Source organism: Pseudophryne corroboree, chromosome 5 (genome assembly GCF_028390025.1).
Source record: "Pseudophryne corroboree isolate aPseCor3 chromosome 5, aPseCor3.hap2, whole genome shotgun sequence".
Classification (NCBI taxonomy): Eukaryota; Metazoa; Chordata; class Amphibia; order Anura; family Myobatrachidae; genus Pseudophryne; species Pseudophryne corroboree.
The window spans coordinates 457,067,831-457,087,213 of record NC_086448.1 but is presented as its reverse complement, the minus strand read 5'-3'; the positions used below and the strand labels follow the sequence as shown (position 1 = coordinate 457,087,213).

The window sequence follows — 19,383 nt, the reverse complement described above, 5'->3', positions numbered from 1 at the left end:
CAGGATTGCTGGGTCCAAAATCTGTACAGGCCCTCTCTGCTAGGTTGGTGGGTTCTTCTTGGGCGGCTTGCTGGGGTGTCTCTACTTTTACAGCTCTGCCGAGCAGCTACTTGGTCAGATTTGAACACGTGTGCAAAGTTTTACAAGTTTGATACTTTGGCCTCCTTAGGACCTTCCGTTTGGACAATCAGTTCTGCAGGAACCTCAGCACTCTCTCACCCGGTTTGGGAGCTTTGGTACTTCCCCATGGTAGTAAATGGATTCCCAGTATCCCCAAGGATGTAAGAGAAAATAGGATTTGTGCAGTGGGGTACACTGGTATTCCACAGGGAATAACATCGGGGGTGTAGAGTTGGATCTTGATCCGAGGCACCAACAGGCTAAAGCTTTGACTCTTCCCAGGATGCTTTGCACCGCCGCCTCTATATCCCCGCTTCCAGGCACTGGAGGTCAGTTTGTGAGTTGGTTCCTGTAGTGCAGGTCACTAACAGGTGGGGCTGTGCTAGGCAGCCCTGAAAGCAGCTTTTTAAGAAGACTGCAAGGGCTACAGCACTATTTATGTCAGTCTGACATATCTGCTGCGGCTGCAACATTTCCCCAGCAGCGCTGCACACTCCCGCGGCCGGGTAACGGGTACTTGCAACTGAGGTGCACCGGTCTTCAGGCAAACCACCTCTGACGGTCTCCAGGATCACATGGCTACACATCAGGGAGGGTCCCCCAGTTGGGACCCGCCGGTTAATCAGTGTTTCTCTGACGTCCTAGTGGATGCTGGGAACTCCGTAAGGACCATGGGGAATAGCGGCTCCGCAGGAGCCTGGGCACAACTAAAGAAAGCTTTAGGACTACCTGGTGTGCACTGGCTCCTCCCACTATGACCCTCCTCCAGACCTCAGTTAGAATCTTGTGGCCGGCCGAGCTGGATGCACACTAGGGGCTCTCCTGAGCTCCTAGAAAGAAAGTATATTTTAGGTTTTTTATTTTACAGTGAGATCTGCTGGCAACAGACTCACTGCAGCGAGGGACTAAGGGGAGAAGAAGTGAACCTACCTGCTTGCAGCTAGCTTGGGCTTCTTAGGCTACTGGACACCATTAGCTCCAGAGGGATCGACCGCAGGACCCGTCCTTGGTGTTCGTTCCCGGAGCCGCGCCGCCGTCCCCCTTACAGAGCCAGAAGCATGAAGATGGTCCGGAAAATCGGCGGCAGAAGACTTCAGTCTTCACCAAGGTAGCGCACAACACTGCAGCTGTGCGCCATTGCTCCTCATGTACACCTCACACTCCGGTCACTGATGGGTGCAGGGCGCTGGGGGGGGGCGCCCTGAGGGCAATATTACACACCTTGGCTGGCAAATCATCACAATATATAGTCCCAGGGCTATATATGTGATAAATTACCCCTGCCAGAATCCATAAAAAAGCGGGAGAAAAGTCCGCCGAAAAAGGGGTGGGGCTATCTCCCTCAGCACACTGGCGCCATTTTTTCTTCACAGTGCAGCTGCAAGACAGCTCCCCAGGCTCTCCCCTGTAGTTTTCAGGCTCAAAGGGTTAAAAAGAGAGGGGGGGCACCAAATTTAGGCGCAAATATGTGTATACAAGCAGCTATTGGGGAAAAATCACTCTGTTATAGTGTTAATCCCTGCATTATATAGCGCTCTGGTGTGTGCTGGCATACTCTCTCTCTGTCTCCCCAAAGGACTTTGTGGGGTCCTGTCCTCAGTCAGAGCATTCCCTGTGTGTGTGCGGGGTGTCGGTACGGCTGTGTCGACATGTTGGATGAGGAAGGTTACGTGGAGGCGGAGCAGAGGCCGATAAATGGGATGTCGCCCCTGTGGGGCCGACACCAGAGTGGATGGATAGGTGGAAGGTATTAAACGACAGTGTCAACTCCTTACATAAAAGGCTGGATGACGTAACAGCTGTGAGACAGCCGGCTTCTCAGCCCGCGCCTGCCCAGGCGTCTCAAAAGTCATCAGGGGCTCAAAAACGCCCGCTACCTCAGATGACAGACACAGATGTCGACACGGAGTCTGACTCCAGTGTCGACGAGGTTGAGACATATACACAATCCACTAGGAACATCCGTAGCATGATCTCGGCAATAAAAAATGTTACACATTTCTGACATTAACCCAAGTACACTAAAAAAGGGTTTTATGTTTGGGGAGAAATGAAGTGTGTGAAGAAGCGTGGGTTCCCCCGATAAGAAACTGGTAATTTCTAAAAAGTTACTGCTGGCGTACCCTTTCCCGCCAGAGGATAGGTCACGTTGGGAGATATCTCCTAGGGTGGATAAGGCGCTCACACGCTTGTCAAGAGGTGGCACTACCGTCTTAGGATAGGGCCACTTTGAAGGAGCCTGCTGATAAAAAGCAGGAGGCTATCCTGAAGTCTGTATATACACACTCAGGTATTATTCTGAGACTTGCAATTGCCTCAGCATGGATAGTGCTGCTGCAGCAGGGTCTGATACCCTGTCAGATAATAATAATACCCTAGACAGGGATAATATTGTGCTAACATAGAGCATATTAAAGACGTCGTCTTATATATGAGGGATGCACAGAGGGATATTTACCGACTGGCATCCAGAATTAATGCAATGTCCATTCTGCCAGGACGGTATTAGAGACCCGGCAGGGGACAGGTGATGCTAACTTTAAACATGGAGATTCTGCCTTATAAGGGTGAGGAATTGTTTGGGGATGGTCTCTGTGACCTCGTATCCACAGCAACAGTTGGGAAGAAATTTTTTTACCTCAGATTTCCTCACAGCCTAAGAAAGCACGGTATTATCAGGTACAGTCCTTTCGGCTTCAGAAAAGCAAGCGGGCCAAAGGCGCTTCCTTTCTGCACAGAGACAAGGGAAGAAGGAAAAAGCTGCACCAGACAGCCAGTTCCCAGGATCAAAAATCTTCCCCCGCTTCCTCTGAGTCCACCGCATGACGCTGGGGCTCCACAGGTGGAGACAGGTGCGGTGGGGGCGCGTCTCGGGAACTTCGGGGACCAGTGGGCTTGCCCACAGGTGGATCCCTAGGTTCTCCAAGTAGTATCACAGGGATACAAGCTGGAGTTCGAGGCGACTCCCCCTCGCCGTTACCTCACATCAGCCTTGCCTGCTGCCCTCGGAGAAAGGGAGGTAGTACTGGCGGCAATTCACAAGCTGTACTTCCAGCAGGTGAAATCAAGGTACCCCTCCTTCAACAAGGCGCCGGGGTTACTATTCCAAAATGTTTGTGGTACCGAAACCAGACGGTTCGGTGAGACCCATTCTAAAATTAAAATCCTTGAACACTTATATACGAAGGTTCAAGTTCAAAATGGAATCGCTCAGGGCGATTATTGCAAGCCTGGAGATTTTCAGGGTATCACTGGACATCAAGGATGCTTACCTGCATGTCCCTATTTACCCTCCTCTCCAGGAGTACCTCAAAATTGTGGTACAGGATTGTCATTACCAATTCCAGACGTTGCCGTTGGTCTGTCCCCGGCACCGAGGGTATTTACCAAGGTAATGGCCGAAATAATTATCCCGCACTTGGACAATCTCCTTATGAAGGCGAGGTCCAGAGAGCAGTTGTTTGTCGGAGTAGCACTATCTCGGGAAGTGCTACAACAGCACGGCTGGATTCTGAATATTCCAAAGTCGCAGCTGGTTCCTACGACGAGTCTACTGTTCCTGGGTATGGTTCTGGACGCAGACCAGAAAAAAGTGTTTCTCCCGGAAGAGAGAGCCAAGGAGCTGTCATCTCTAGTCAGAGGCCTCCTGAAACCAAAACAGGTGTCGGTGCATCACTGCACGCGAGTCCTGGAAAAAATGGTAGCTTCCTACGAAGCAATTCCATTCGGCAGGTTCCATGCAAGAACTTTTCAGTGGGACCTGTTGGACAAGTGGTCCGGATCGCATCTTCAGATGCATCTGCTGATAACCCTGTCTCCAAGGACCAGGGTATCTCTGCTGTGGTGGCTGCAGAGTGCTCATCTTCAAGAGGGCCGCAGATTCGGCATACAGTACTGGATCCTGGTGACCACGGATGCCAGCCTTCGAGGCTGGGGGGCAGTCACACAGGGAAGAAACTTCCAGGGACAAATCAGGAGATTTCCCTACACATAAATATTCTGGAACTAAGGGACATTTACAATGCCCTAAGTCAGGGAAGACCCCTGCTTCAAAACCAGCCGGTACTGATCCAATCAGACAACATCACGGCAGTCGCCCATGTAAACCGACAGGGCGGCACAAGAAGCAGGATGGCGATGGCAGAAGCCACAAGGATTCTCCGATGGGCGGAAAATCACGTGTTAGCACTGACAGCAGTGTTCATTCCGGGCATGACCTACACCCGGGAGAGTGGGGACTTCATCCAGAAGTCTTCCAACTGATTGTAAACCGTTGGGAAAGGCCACAGGTGGACATGATGGCGTCCCGCCTAAACAAAAAGCTAGAAAGATATTGCGCCAGGTCGAGAGACCCTCAGGCAATAGCTGTAGACGCTCTAGTGACACCGTGGGTGTACCAGTCGGTTTATGTGTTCCCTCCTCTTCCTCTCATACCTAAGGTACTGAGGATAATAAGGAAAAGAGGAGTAAGAACTATACTCATTGTTCCGGATTGACCAAGAAGAACTTGGTACCTGGAACTTCAAGAAATAATCTCAGAGGACCCATGGCCTCTACCGCTCAGACGGGACCTGCTGCAGCAGGGTCCCTGTCTGTTCCAAGACTTACCGCGGCTGCATTTGACGGCATGGCGGTAGTACACCGGATCCTGAAGGAAAAGGGCATTCCGGAGGAAGTCATTCCTACGCTGATTAAAGCTAGGAAAGAAGTAACCGCAAATTATCACCGCATTTGGCGAAAATATGTTGCGTGGTGTTAGGCCAAGAAGGCCCCAACAGAGGAATTTTTAGCTGGGTCGATTTCTGCACTTCCTACAGTCAGGAGTGACTATGGGCCTAAAATTGGGTTCCATTAAGGTCCAGATTTCGGCTCTGTCGATTTTCTTCCAAAAAGAACTGGCTTCACTGCCTGAAGTTCAGACATTTGTAAAGGGAGTGCTGCATATTTAGCCCCCTTTTGTGCCTCCAGTGGCACCTTGGGATCTCAACGTGGTGTTGAGTTTTCCTAAAATCACATTGGTTTGAGCCACTTAAAACCGTGGATCTAAAATATCTCACATGGAAAGTGGTCATGCTATTGGCCTTGGCTTCGGCCAGGCGTATGTCAGAATTGGTGGCTTTGTCGTGTAAAAGCCCTTATCTGATTTTCCATATGGATAGGGCAGAATTGAGGACTCGTCCCCAGTTTCTCCCTAAGGTGGTATCAGTTTTTCACTTGAACCAACCTATTGTAGTGCCTGCGGCTACTAGAGACTTGGAGGATTCCAAGTTACTGGACGTAGTCAGGGCCTTGAAAATTTATGTTTCCAGGACGGCTGGAGTCAGGAAAACTGACTCGCTTTTTATCCTGTATGCACCCAACAAGCTGGGTGCTCCTGCTTCTACTATTTGTAGCACAATTCAGCTGGCGCATTCTGCGGCTGGACTGCCGCATCCTAAATCAGTAAAAGCCCATTCCACGAGGAAAGTGGGCTCATCTTGGGCGGCTGCCCGAGGGGTCTCGGCTTTACAACTTTGCAGAGCTGCTACTTGGTCAGGGTCAAAAACGTTTGCAAAATTCTACAAATTTGACACCCTGGCTGAGGAGGACCTGGAGTTCTCTCATTCGGTGCTGCAGAGTCATCCGCACTCTCCCGCCCGTTTGGGAGCTTTGGTATAATCCCCATGGTCCTTACGGAGTTCCCAGCATCCACTAGGACGTCAGAGAAATTAAGATTTTACTCACCGGTAAATCTATTTCTCGTAGTCCGTAGTGGATGCTGGGCGCCCATCCCAAGTGCGGATTGTCTGCAATACGTGTATATAGTTATTGCCTAACTAAAAGGTTATTGTTATGAGCCATCTGTTGAGAGGCTCTGTTATATTTCATACTGTTAACTGGGTATAGTATCACGAGTTATACGGTGTGATTGGTGTGGCTGGTATGAGTCTTACCCGGGATTCAAAATCCTTCCATATTGTGTCAGCTCTTCCGGGCACAGTATCCTAACTGAGGTCTGGAGGAGGGTCATAGTGGGAGGAGCCAGTGCACACCAGGTAGTCCTAAAGCTTTCTTTAGTTGTGCCCAGTCTCCTGCAGAGCCGCTATTCCCAATGGTCCTTACGGAGTTCCCAGCATCCACTACGGACTACGAGAAATAGATTTACCGGTGAGTAAAATCTTATTTTTGTTGCGGTCCCAGGAGACGTCCACGCCAGTGGCGCGGTCCACTGTACTGCACAGGGACCCCACTATATCCACCAGGGCAAGGGAACTTTCTAAAATCCATTTGATATAGGCTCCACAGTACCCGTGGTGAGGACCAGCATAGGGGATAAGGTGCTGACCTGTATCCTCTCCCCCAGCTCCGGGCACCATCTACTGCTGGTGTTCCTGCCCTGGAGCTGCATTTCACTCTGTTGGTTAAGAACAAGTGTACTGCTATATGAATATTTGGTACAAGCATTCTGTGATATACATCCAGTATTTACTGTGCATTGTTATATCTATATTAATACATAGTTCTGCTGCAGGGTACACTGGGCTCCACAAGGAAAAACATCGGGGTGTAGAGTAGGATCTTGATTTGAGGCACCAACAGCTCAAAGCTTTGGCTGTTCCCAAGATGCACAGCGTCGCCTCCTCTATAACCCCGCCTCCGTGCACAGGAGCTCAGTTTGTAAGTTGGTGCCATGCAGTGAGCATGTATACAACAGGGGGGCTGCTCAGCTAACCCTAAGAAAGCTTTTTTCAGAAGAAAAGAAGACTTCAAGGGCTGCAGCAGTGTTAGATCCCCTGCTGCAGCTCCATTACTCCCCCAGCGGCGCTGTATACTCCCGCGCCCTGATTGCCGGGTAACTACAGCGGAGGCTCCATTGTTCTTCTATGTCAGTCACACACTTGCCGCTGTCTCTTGGATCGCTTTTCCGCATACAGGGGGATGTAAGGGGTCTCTTTGTCCCGCTGTAATCGCAATCCGGTGCGGCCGGTGTGGACACTGTAAGGAACAATCGCTCCACTAGTCATCGGGACACTGGGCACAGGTTTGTTTTCTCTCTAAAACCATTTATTTACAGCCCGCAAATATTGGTGGGGAAGCCAGCAAGGGGAATAAGGCCTGTCCTGTAGCCCCTCCCCCAGCCCCAAGGTGCCATTTAGGCAAATATTCCCACCCTGGAGCAGCATATCTCTCTCCCTCACTCCCTGTCAGCTACCATTACACAGAGCTGCGCTGTTCCTGGGACTGCTTGGGAAAATCCTCCTCTGTAAAGCCGCCTGCACGTCAGTGCTGTGCATTTTACAGGACACTTAAGTATTCTACCTGTCAGTGGACAGTGTTAGTTGAGAGAGAGTGCATATAGTCAGGGTTGTGTGGTACTATTTACCCTGTGATATACATCCAGTTTAACTGTGTTTTGCTATATCTTCTGTGTATGTATATATGTGTATATATATATATATATATATATATATATATATATATATATATATATATATATATATATATATATATGTATGTGTGTGTATATATATATATATATATATATATATATATATATATATATATACATACACACACACACACACACACACACACACACACACACACAGTATTACTTTGTACTGCTAGTCCAGTGCAGTCTTATTGTGTTATATAACTTCTGCATTGTGTATTGTGACTTTGTGTATGTATCTGCTGCGTGGTTGCCATTTCGTGTATTTCACTCAGCCTGCTACACCTATATTCTGTAACCTGAGGGGGCTACTTGTGTCATGTTTATTATCTTTCGATGTGATTTATAGTCCCCATATATCTCTTGGATTCCCGGTTTGTGCTGATACACTACACTGGGAGTTCTTGCTAGATATAGTGCTGCTAATATTGTACATGGTTGCCTGATATTGAGCTTATCATTATGTCAGCTACAAGGGGCAACGGAACCGGTGCTGAAGACACTTTGAGGGAAACATGGCAGCAGAGAGTTCGGGTTCAGGGGATTCCTTAACCCCCAGTGGAGTTGTGGCTGCGGGGGTCCACAATGACCCACCATGGGCTACCTTCTTCACGTTATTAAATACGCTGGTAACTAAACTTAGACCCCCTATGGGACCTCCTATGCCTTTGCAGCAGTTTGTGGTCCCTACAGTTAATCCGCCATGGGCAGATCAGATATCATCTCAGTTACAGTACTTGAACCAATCACTGTCTAAAAATAAGTCTCACTCTCGCCCTCCTAAGTCTAAGACGTCTTCCAAACGGGCCGCTACTTCCTCACAATCCACCACTGTTCCTGACACCACTTCTGATGAGGATGGCACATATACAGACCCCACGGACACCGACTCAGATGTTTCAGATGGGGAAGGACTGTCCCAGGTGGTTGTCCCTGATTTGATTGAGTCTATCAGGCTGATTCTTCAAGTTTCTGATGAACCCGAGCATGAGGTTGTTTAAAAAAATCCGGACAGATTTAAACGTAAGAAAGAGGTTAAACTTTTACCTCATTCTCAACACCTGGCTGACATACGTCAGGAATCCTAGGAAAATCCAGGAACAAAGTTCACACCGCATAAGTGTTCACTCTAGGATTTTTTTAGGTCAGGGTGCTGATCACGGGGAGGGCACATTTTTCATTCGGGAGGGCACATTTTTAAGTTAGAAGGGCAAAATTAGGTACATACTATGATGCTTGGTGCTCCCATTCCTATAGGTCAAAGAATGGACAGTGTGCACCGAAGGCGCGCAGCAAAAATTTAGGGGCGGCGTTTCGTGGGGAAGGGGCGTGGCCACATAATAGTGGCAATTCACATTACACCACACAGTAGTGCACCCTAATACACATTGCATCAGGTAGAACCTCCTATACACACTGCGACAGGTAGAGCACGTTATACATATTGCGCCACATAGGGCACGTTATACATATTGCACCAGGCAGAGCACTGAGACGCATTGCACCTGGTAGAGAGCACTGGGGCGCATTGCACCAGGTAGAGAGCACTGAGGCGCATTGCACCAGGTAGGGAGCACTGAGGCGCACTGCACCAGGTAGGGAGCACTGAGGCGCACTGCACCAGGTAGAGAGCACTGAGGCGCACTGCACCAGGTAGGGAGCACTGAGGCACACTGCACCAGGTAGGGAGCACTGAGGCACACTGCACCAGGTAGGGAGCACTGAGGCACACTGCACCAGGTAGGGAGCACTGAGGCACACTGCACCAGGTAGGGAGCACTGAGGCACACTGCACCAGGTAGAGAGCAATGAGATTGAAGTTTACAGCTGCAGTACTTACAAGGTAAATTTCGCCCAGGACACAGAGGGGGAGCGCTGATCACCGCCACACTTGCAGAGCTGCATAAAAGATGGTGACCTGTAGATCCTCCCTTGTGTCTGAGTCCTTTTAAACATTAATACACTGGCGGGCTGGGTTTGCCTCGGCGGGAGAGGCAAACCCGGGTTAGGGTTTGGTATTGGTGTGACAGGAGGGTTTCCTGTCACACCAGATCATGAGCAGACCTATAGTCTGCTCGCAGAGGAGGGGAGCTGCTGTCAGTCACTGTGTCAGCGCAAGGCTGAGACAGCGACGGCTATGGGCGGGGTGGGCTGGGCCGCTGGGGACTCTCGTGCAGGGAGACAGTGTGCTTACCGGGTCGGCGAGCGGCAGGGTGCACAAAAACGGGCAGGGCGTTATTCAGCTGTCTGAAAAAGGGGCAGGGCGCAGCGCCCTGTGAAAGTCGCCTAGCGTGAACACTATATAAGAGATTTGGCTCGTTATCCTCTCACTGCGAAGCTATGTAAAAATTGGGAAACTCCTCCACCTGTGGATTCTCAGGTGGCGAAGCTAGTGGTTTCTTCAGCTCGGCCAGTGACTGCCATCACCTCTCTGAAGGAACCGACGGATAGACGTGTGGAGGGTTGTTTAAAGGCGATTTACACCCTAACAGGGGCTGTGCATAGGCCAACCATTGCAGCAACATGGGCTGCTGAAGCTGTTGAAGCATGGGCTCAGGAGCTGGAGGCGGAGCTACCTTCTAATGCTTCTGATCATGCTAGACAATGTCTCTCGTATATCGCCACGGCTTCTCATTACCTTAAGGAGGCGGCTTCTGTTGTCGGGGTACTGGCGGCCAAGGCTGCTACTACGTCCATCTTGGCTCGGCGTATACTTTGGTTGAGAATCCTGGTCTGTGGACATGGATTCTAAGAAAACCCTGGAGGTGCTCCCTTTTAAGGGAGACATTCTTTCTGGAGAAGACCTCAATAAGATTGTGGCTGACTTGGTATCTGCTAAAACAGCTTGCCTCCCAAGTACGGCACCTTCTGCGCCAAAGGTTAAAAGTACTCTCCCGTGGCCCTTTCATCCTCCAGCAAAAGCAAAAGGTCAGGTGTACCCGAAACAAGCTCGTGCTTCCAAACCTGCCAAGCCCAGACCTAAGAGTGCCTGGGCTGCCCGTCAGCCTGCTTCCAAAACAGACAAGCCTTCCGCATGACGGGGCAGGCCTCCCTCTGGGGGATCCCAGTGTGGGTGGGAACGACTTCTGGGGTTTGCCCAGGATTGGTTGAAGACCACTTCAGGTGCCTGGGTGCGGGAAGTCGTCTCTCGAGGTTACGCCGTATCCTTCAAGAATCGTCCCCCTCACCTCAATTTTGGCTGACAGACGTCCCTTCGTATCTGGTGAAGGCAACAACGCTTCATTCGGTGGTACAGTCCCTCCTGGACACAGGAGTGGTAGTACAGATGCCTCTAGCTCAGGGAGGCAAGGGGTATTATTCACTGCTGTTTCTAGTCCCGAAACCAAACTGGTCCTCGCGGCTTATTCTCAATCTTAAGTCCTTGAACAAGTATGTGAGGGTCTCCAAGTTTCGTATGGAAATTCTACATACTATTGTTCTGGCCTTGGAGCCTGGGGACTTTATGGTCTCCCTGGACATACAGGATGCCTAGCTGCATATTCCTATTACCGTTTGGTTTGACAACGGCTCCGAGTTTTCACTAAGGTTATGGCGGTATTGACGGCTGTACTCCACCGTCAAGGGGTCAGGATCCTACCATACCCGATTTGCTGATCCTGGCGAATTCCCCAGAAATTCTCCTGCGACATCTGGATCTGACTATCCAGTTTCTGCAAGCCCACAGGTGGCTAGTCAACTGGAAGAAATCTTCCCCGGTCCCTGCTCGGAGCATGCTGCACCTGGGAGCGTTGTTGGACACTCACAACCAGAGGTGGTTCTTGTCTCAGGAGAAAATCCTGAAACTTCAGGACAGGATTCGAGGCTTCCTATCTCGTCCGCGTGTGTCTTCATTTGGTGATGCAAGTGCTAGGTCTCATGGTATCTGCTTTCGACATGGTGGAGTACGCTCAATTCCATTCTCGCCTTCTACATAAGCTAATTCTGGCCAAATGGAACGGCCTGCCTCACCGGATCAGATCTCAAATGGTCTCCTTGTCTCCGGAGGTCTGACTGTCACTGAGCTGGTGGCTTCAGGACCAACGTTTGAGCAGGGGTCGCCCTTTCTGGATCTCCAACTGGGTCCTTCTGACGACGAATGCCAGTCTGAGAGGTTGGGGCGCGGTGTTGGAGCAACACTCCCTTCAGGGTCGGTGGACCAAGGAGGAGTCTCTCCTCCCGATAAACATTCTGGAATTGCGGGCGGTGTTCAATGCACTGAACTTGGCCCAGCATTTGATACAAAACAGACCTGTTCAAGTACAATCTGACAACGCCACCACGGTGGCTTACATCAATCATCAAGGCGGCACTCAAAGCCGCATGGCAATGAGGGAAGTATCACAAATTCTTCAGTGGGCAGAATGCCATCTGCCAGCCATATCGACAGTATTCATTACGGGGGTCCTAAACTGGGAAGCGGACTTTCTCAGTCGTCAGGGCATACACACCGGAGAATGGAGCCTCCATCCAGAGGTGTTTCAACTTCTCGTGGACAAGTGGGGCCTTCCGGATGTGGACCTGATGGCGTCTCGACACAATCACAAGATTCCGGTCTTCGGAGGAAGGACAAGGGATCCTCAAGCAGCGTTCGTGGACGCACTGGCAATTCCATGGGACTTTCGGCTGCCGTACGTGTCACTCCTGCCCAGGGTAATACGGAAGTTCAGGCAGGAAGGAGGAATCCTACTTCTGATCACTCCAGCGTGGCCCAGATGGCACTGGTTCTCCGATCTACAGGGCCTCTCGCTGGTTCGTCCCCTTCTATTTCCACAGAGACCAGACCACCTCGTTCAGGGTTCTTGTGTTTACCAGGACTTGGCCCGTCTGGCTTTGACGCCGTTGCTCTTGAAGCTTCTGTCTTGAGGGCTAAGGGTTTTTCTGTCATTCAAACTATGTTGAAGGCCCGTAAGCCGGCTTCTGCTCAGATTTACTATAGGGTCTGGAATTCTTACTTTACTTGGTGTGCGACTCATAATCATGACGTTTTCAAGTTTAGTACAGCCAAACTTTTGGCCTTCCTACAGCAGGGCCTGGACTTAGGCCTTCGTCTGGCCTCCCTCAAGGTTCACGTTTCTGCCTTGTCTGTTTGGTTTCAGAGAAAGATTGCTACCCTACCTGATGATCATACTTTCACTCAGGGTGTGTTGCGGATTCAGCCTCCTTATCTACCGCCTGTGGCCCCTTGGGATTTGTCGGTAGTTCTGGAGGCCTTGCAAGAGTATCCGTTTGAACCTCTTGCGTCTGCAGACCTTAAGTGGCTTTCCCTTAAGGTTTTGTTTTTGCTGCCTATTGCCTCGGCTAGAAGGGTCTTGGACTTGGGTGACTTATCCTGTAAGTCCCCTTACCTGATTTTTCACCGTGACTGTGCGGTTCTTAGAACTCCCCCTGGTTATCTGCATAAGGTGGTGTCGTCTTTCTACCTTAACCAAAAGATTGTGGTTTCGGCCTCTATCTCTAGTACAGAACAGGCCTGTTCAAGTACGATCAGACAATGCCACCACAGTAGCATACATAAACTATCAAGGCAGCTCTCGAAGGTGTCTTCCTTCCACCTTAACCAGGAGATTGTGGCTCCGGCCTTTAATTCTCCTGAGTTGTCCTCCAAAGAGCATTCTTTGGATGTGGTATGGGCTCTCTGTATCTATGTGAAGAGAGCTGTCTCCGTTAGGAAGTCTGATTCTCTCCTTGTACTGTTTGGATTTCACAAACGTGGCTGGCCTGCTAACAATCAGACCTTGGCCAGATGAATTAGAATGGTGATTGCACATGCTTATGTACAGGCTGGTCTTCCAGCTCCTGCTACCATCAAAGCCCATTCTACTCGGTCAGTTGGACCTTCTTGGGCGGGCCGCCGTGGTGCGACCCTTGAACAATTGTGCAAGGCGGCTAAGTGGTCCTCAGGGAACACGTTCATATGGTTCTATGCCTTCGATACTTCCGCCTCCCAGGATGCTTCCTTTGGACGCCGGGTTCTTGTGCCTGCTACAGTGCGTCCCCTCCTATAAGGAACTGCTTTAGAACATCCCCGATGTTATTCCTTGTGGATCCCAGTGTACCCCACAGCAGAAAACGAGATTTATGGTAAGAACTTACCGTTGTTAATACTCTTTCTGCGAGGTACACTGGGCTCCACAAGGCGCCCACCCTGACGCACTTAGCTGCTTTGGGTTGGTATGGCATTAGCCGCTGACGCCCTCTCCTGTAGTGAGTGTGTGGCTACGAACGATTGTTGTCTGTTACCTGCTACTGCATTGGACTGGTTAACTAAACTGAGCTCCTGGGCACGGAGGCGGGGTTATAGAGGAGGCGGCGCTCTGCATCTTGGGAACAGTCGAAGCTTTGAGCCTGTTGGCGCCTCGGATCAAGATCCTACTCTACACCCTGATGTTATTCCTTGTGGAGCCCAGTGTGCCTCGCAGAAAGATTTAACAACGGTAAGTTCCTACCATAAATCTCGTTTTATATGTAGTTTTACTAGTCCAGTGCAGTTTTATTGTTTATAATAACTTCTGCATTGTACATGTGACTGAATTGTGCCTGTAGCTGTTGTGTGGGATTCCATTCTCCTGTATCACATACTGCTATCACTATTTTCTGTACGCTGAGGGGCTAGGTGCGTCAGGGTCCCATATATACATACATACATATATATATATATATATATATATATATACATATATATATATATATATATATATATATATATATATATATGTGTGTGTGTGTGTGTGTGTGTGTGTGTGTGTGTGTGTGTGTGTGTGTATATATATATATATATATATATATATATATATATATGGGTAGGTAGGGGCTCTGGCGACCAACTGGTGTTTATATATAAAAAAAAATTTAGTGGACTAAAATGCAATTTATAAAGGACATGATAAAAAGACCTTTTTTGTAAAAGAATAAAAACAATTTATTTTGCAAAAAGTAAAAAACACTAATTTTTTTAGAAAAAACTGTTTTTTCACAAAACTACATATGATAAAAATGTAGTAAAACAGAATATATGCTAAAAAATGGATATATAAAAATCTTAAGACATACAGTAAATAGAATAAAGGAATTTATAATTAATAAAAAACAGCTTAACTTAAGATGGAGGGTCATACAGGATATCCCAACGCGTTTCGTCTATCTGACTTCATCAAAGGGTAGTGAGTGAATGTGCAGAGTGGGCTTATATACCCACTGATAAGGGGTTACTAGTTGTGACATCACTTCCTGTCAATTAACAATGTAAAAATGTATCGTATACATAGTTCATATTGGTAGCAGAGAAACAATGATGGAGCAATACTATTAGGCTAGGGAGAGGCATCCCATGAAAATTATATTAAAAAACGAGTTCAGTAAGTTCTTTAAAAACAGTGTAGTGAATAGTTCTTATTGTTATTGCGCACTTCCGCCACACTTCCTGTATCGGCGGCTGCGGGGTGCGCATGTGCGAATTCCCCACTTCCGGTATCGCGTCTCCAACGGCTGTGTTCAGAGCTTCGTGCCCCACTTCCGTCCTTAATGTTCTGTAATCTGTGCCCCACTTCCGGTATGCGTGTCCGGAATGACACATGACGCTTCTTCTTGTTTGACAGCGTCTGGAGAGTTCAGTGCATTGTCGGCGGCCGTTTTAGCGGAGTCCCTATATGCAGACGTGGATTCTCCTTGCATATTATTTGCTCGGTTACATAGATAAAATATATAAAATAAGATGCAGTTAATATCGTTTCGCCTCGAGTATTCCTAACACTTCATTAAGACAATTATTACATATGGGGCATATATGTCCACTTTTAGTCCAAGGCAATAAATTATGTTTCTTGACAGTGGTAATTCTGTGGAAATTATTTTTCAAAATAATGGAGTGGGAGAAATAAATATCTTTTAGAAGCAGTTTAATAAATATAAACTATTCATATTGGGAAGATATATATTTTTTTGTGTTTATAAAACTGGGTGAATTAGAGTGAATTATGAAAAACGTGATAACATGTGCATATACAGATATATACATATATGCATATACATATCCTATGGGGCGGCAGGAGGGAAAGATATATACATATATGCATATACATATCCTATGGTGCGGCAGGAGGGAAAGATTACAACACCAAAAGGAGAAATGTACAGCATTAGACCCAAAGGAGAAGGGGATATTCAACATTTCAAAGTATGCATTGACAAATTACGAAACTTCATTATTGAGCAAAGGCTTATCATTTGCACCCACAGAAAAACTGAATAAATTCGAGACATTTATAGACTTAAATAAATTCATTCGCAAGCTCACACTTAAAAGACATTTTGCACGCAAGGATAATGCCATCATTTCAAACTATGAAGAAACATCAAGATCAGGATTGAAACGCAAATCTAAATATTATCCGGTGGAATCGAAAGGCAACCATATCAGCATATTCTATGATCTGGTAAAAAGAGACCTATGCGATACTGACCTTGCACCAGTGGTCACAAAAAATCTCCCCAACAGAGAAAAAGAGGCACTAAAGAAACTACAGAAAAACTCAAATAGTGATAAAACCTGCTGACAAAGGGGGGGGACTAGTCATCCTGGATCGAGACAACTATGTAAAAGAAGCTCATCGTCTACTAGGAGACACCAAATCCTACGAACTACTACAGAATGACCCCAAGCATGTATATATATATATATATATATATATAGAAGAATTGAGAATACTCCTCACACAAGGACTTCGGAATGGAAGTATCACGAAAGAGGAATTCCAATTTTTAATGCAGTCTAGTCCCATAACCCCCATTTTCTATTACCTGCCGAAAATCCATAAAAACCTTTTAAATCCACCAGGGAGACCTATTGTCGCTGGAATTGATTCCTTAACATCTAAACTGTCCGAGTATGTAGATGTTTTTCTAAACCCATATGTTAAGGAATTACCATCATATCTCAAAGACACAACCATGGTATTGAACCTGATGAAATCCATAGAATGGAAAGATACTTATTTATGGATTACAATAGATGTTCAATCTCTATACACGTGCATTGAGCATTCTAAAGGTATTAAGGCATGTAAAGACTTTTTAGATAAGGATCCTACCCTTATAACGACCCAAAGAGCTTTTATCTGTGATGTGATGAATTTTATTCTAAGTCGAAACTATTTTAAATTTTTAGTCAACTTTTATCTTCAACGCTGTGGGACTGCAATGGGAACGATTTTTGCACCAAGTTTCGCAAACCTATTTATGGGACAATGGGAGGAACTCTATGTGTATAACACTCAATATTTCAAGAATAATGTGATCCTGTACAAACGCTATATCGACGATATTTTAATAATATGGAATGGCAGCCCGGAACTTTTTATGGAATTTTTTAACCTTTTAGAAATTAATGACATGAATCTCTCATTTACTTACAATACAAACAAAATTTCCATAGAATACCTGGATTTAGTATTAATAGGTGAAGGATCGTCAGTGGTAACTAAAAACTTCATTAAAGGGGTGGATAAAAACAGCTACCTCCTACCAAAGCAGCCACGCAAAGACATGGAAAGACAACATCCCATACTCTCAGTTCCATAGAATTAAGCGGAACTGCAGCAAGAAAGAGGACTGCAATGAACAGGTAGCCATTTACAGAAAACGATTTGAAGAGAAGTCATATCCAAAATCAATTCTGGACAAGGCCACTGCAAGAACAAATACCCTAAAGAGGGAGGACCTTCTAGAATATAAAAAGAAGGAAGACCCTTAGGAATCCACCGCATTCATCACCACCTACAACCATCATGAGAACCATATCAAATCATCCCTTAAGGAACATTGGAAGATTCTACTTATGGATCCTGTACTGAAAGAAATCCTCCCGGAAAAACCACAGATAGTCTTTCGCAAATCCTAGAGTCTCAAAGACCATCTTGCACCCAGCATGTTACGTGACACCACTAAGGAAAGAACCAATCAAACATTCTTGAAATGCACAGGAGCATTCAAATGCGGACGATGTAACATCTGCAAGTTCCTGAATTCAAACAGAAAAATTTTTTTTGACTCAGGGGATACCCAAGAATTTAAGATAAAGGAATTCCTTAATTGTAACAGTAGCTCTGTCATATATTTATTGGAATGTACATGTAAGAAGAAGTACGTGGGGAAAACAAAGCGGACTCTTAAATTAAGAATTCAAGAGCACATCAGGAGCATCAAAAATAAGCTTGACACCCACCTCATCTATAGACATTTCATCTTGGAACACAACTCAAACCCAGAAGACTTAACCTTTAAAGCGATCGAACACGTACAGATTGGGGAAAGAGGCGGAGATCTGGCGAACAAACTATCTCAAAGAGAAATGTTTGGGATCTACCAGCTTAACACGATGCACCCGGCAGGATTCAATGAGGGTTATGAAATTGCCCCATTTTTATAAGGTTTTTAAAAAAATGTCTCGTTTTATCCTCATTCACTTTAATCACATTGAATGTATATGTGCACCTGAATTCACAGCACAATAAAAATGTTTGACACAAGAATGAGTGTTTTGTTTAAAGCCAATAGATACAGTCATACCACACTGGCTCCACGCCCAAACCCGTCCGATCTTGGAAGCTAAGCAGTGTCGGGCTTTAATAGTACCAAGAGGGAGACCACCTGGGAAGCTAAAGTACTGTAAAAAATAGGTAACAAACACTAATGTGTCAAAATAGGGCCCACGTACACGACACACATGATCACTCAGCTTAGTGGGCACACACTAAGGCATGGACAGGTGCATGCACACATCTGTACAAACTTGATATATATACATATAGGATATGTATATGCATATATGTATATATCTGTATATGCACATGTTATCACGTTTTTCATAATTCACTCTAATTCACCCAGTTTTATAACACAAAAAAATATATATCTTCCCAATATGAATAGTTTATATTTATTAAACTGCTTCTAAAAGATATTTATTTCTCTGACGTCCTAGTGGATGCTGGGAACTCAGAAAGGACCATGGGGAATAGCGGCTCCGCAGGAGACTGGGCACAAAAGTAAAAGCTTTAGGACTACCTGGTGTGCACTGGCTCCTCCCCCTATGACCCTCCTCCAAGCCTCAGTTAGATTTTTGTGCCCGAACGAGAAGGGTGCACACTAGGTGGCTTTCCTGAGCTGCTTAGTGAAAAAGTTTAAGTATAGGTTTTTTATTTTCAGTGAATCCTGCTGGCAACAGGTTCACTGCACCGAGGGACTAAGGGGAGAAGAAGCGAACTCACCTGCGTGCAGAGTGGATTGGGCTTCTTAGGCTACTGGACATTAGCTCCAGAGGGACGATCACAGGCCCAGCCATGGATGGGTCCCAGAGCCGCGCCGCCGGCCCCCTTACAGAGCCAGAAGACAGAAGAGGTCCGGGAAATCGGCGGCAGAAGACGTCCTGTTTTCAATAAGGTAGCGCACAGCACCGCAGCTGTGCGCCATTGCTCTCAGCACACTTCACACTCCGGTCACTGAGGGTTCAGGGCGCTGGGGGGGGGGGCGCCCTGAGACGCAATAAAAATACCTTAGATGGCAAAAAATACATCACATATAGCTCCTGGGCTATATGGATGCATTTAACCCCTGCCAGTTTTTCCTTAAAAAAGCGGGAGAAAGGCTCCGCCCCCTTCTCGGCGGCCTATCTCCTCAGCACACTGGTGCCATTTTCCCTCACAGCTCCGTTGGAGGGAAGCTCCCTGACTCTCCCCTGCAGTCCTGCACTACAGAAACAGGGTAAAACAAGAGAGGGGGGGCACTAATTTGGCAGATAAATCAATGCAGCAGCTATATAAGGGAAAAACACTTAT

At 47.1% G+C, this 19,383-nt stretch overlaps 1 protein-coding gene and 1 pseudogene across 1 annotated transcript in view; both read left to right on the top strand.

Moving 5' to 3' along the window:
* The window catches only part of NSUN2 (NOP2/Sun RNA methyltransferase 2), a 393,529-nt gene that overhangs the window by 125,732 nt on the left and 248,414 nt on the right, over nucleotides 1–19,383 (top strand). The gene's annotated exons all lie outside the window — the stretch shown is intronic.
* On the top strand, nucleotides 18,102–18,221 carry LOC134929721 (5S ribosomal RNA; annotated as a pseudogene).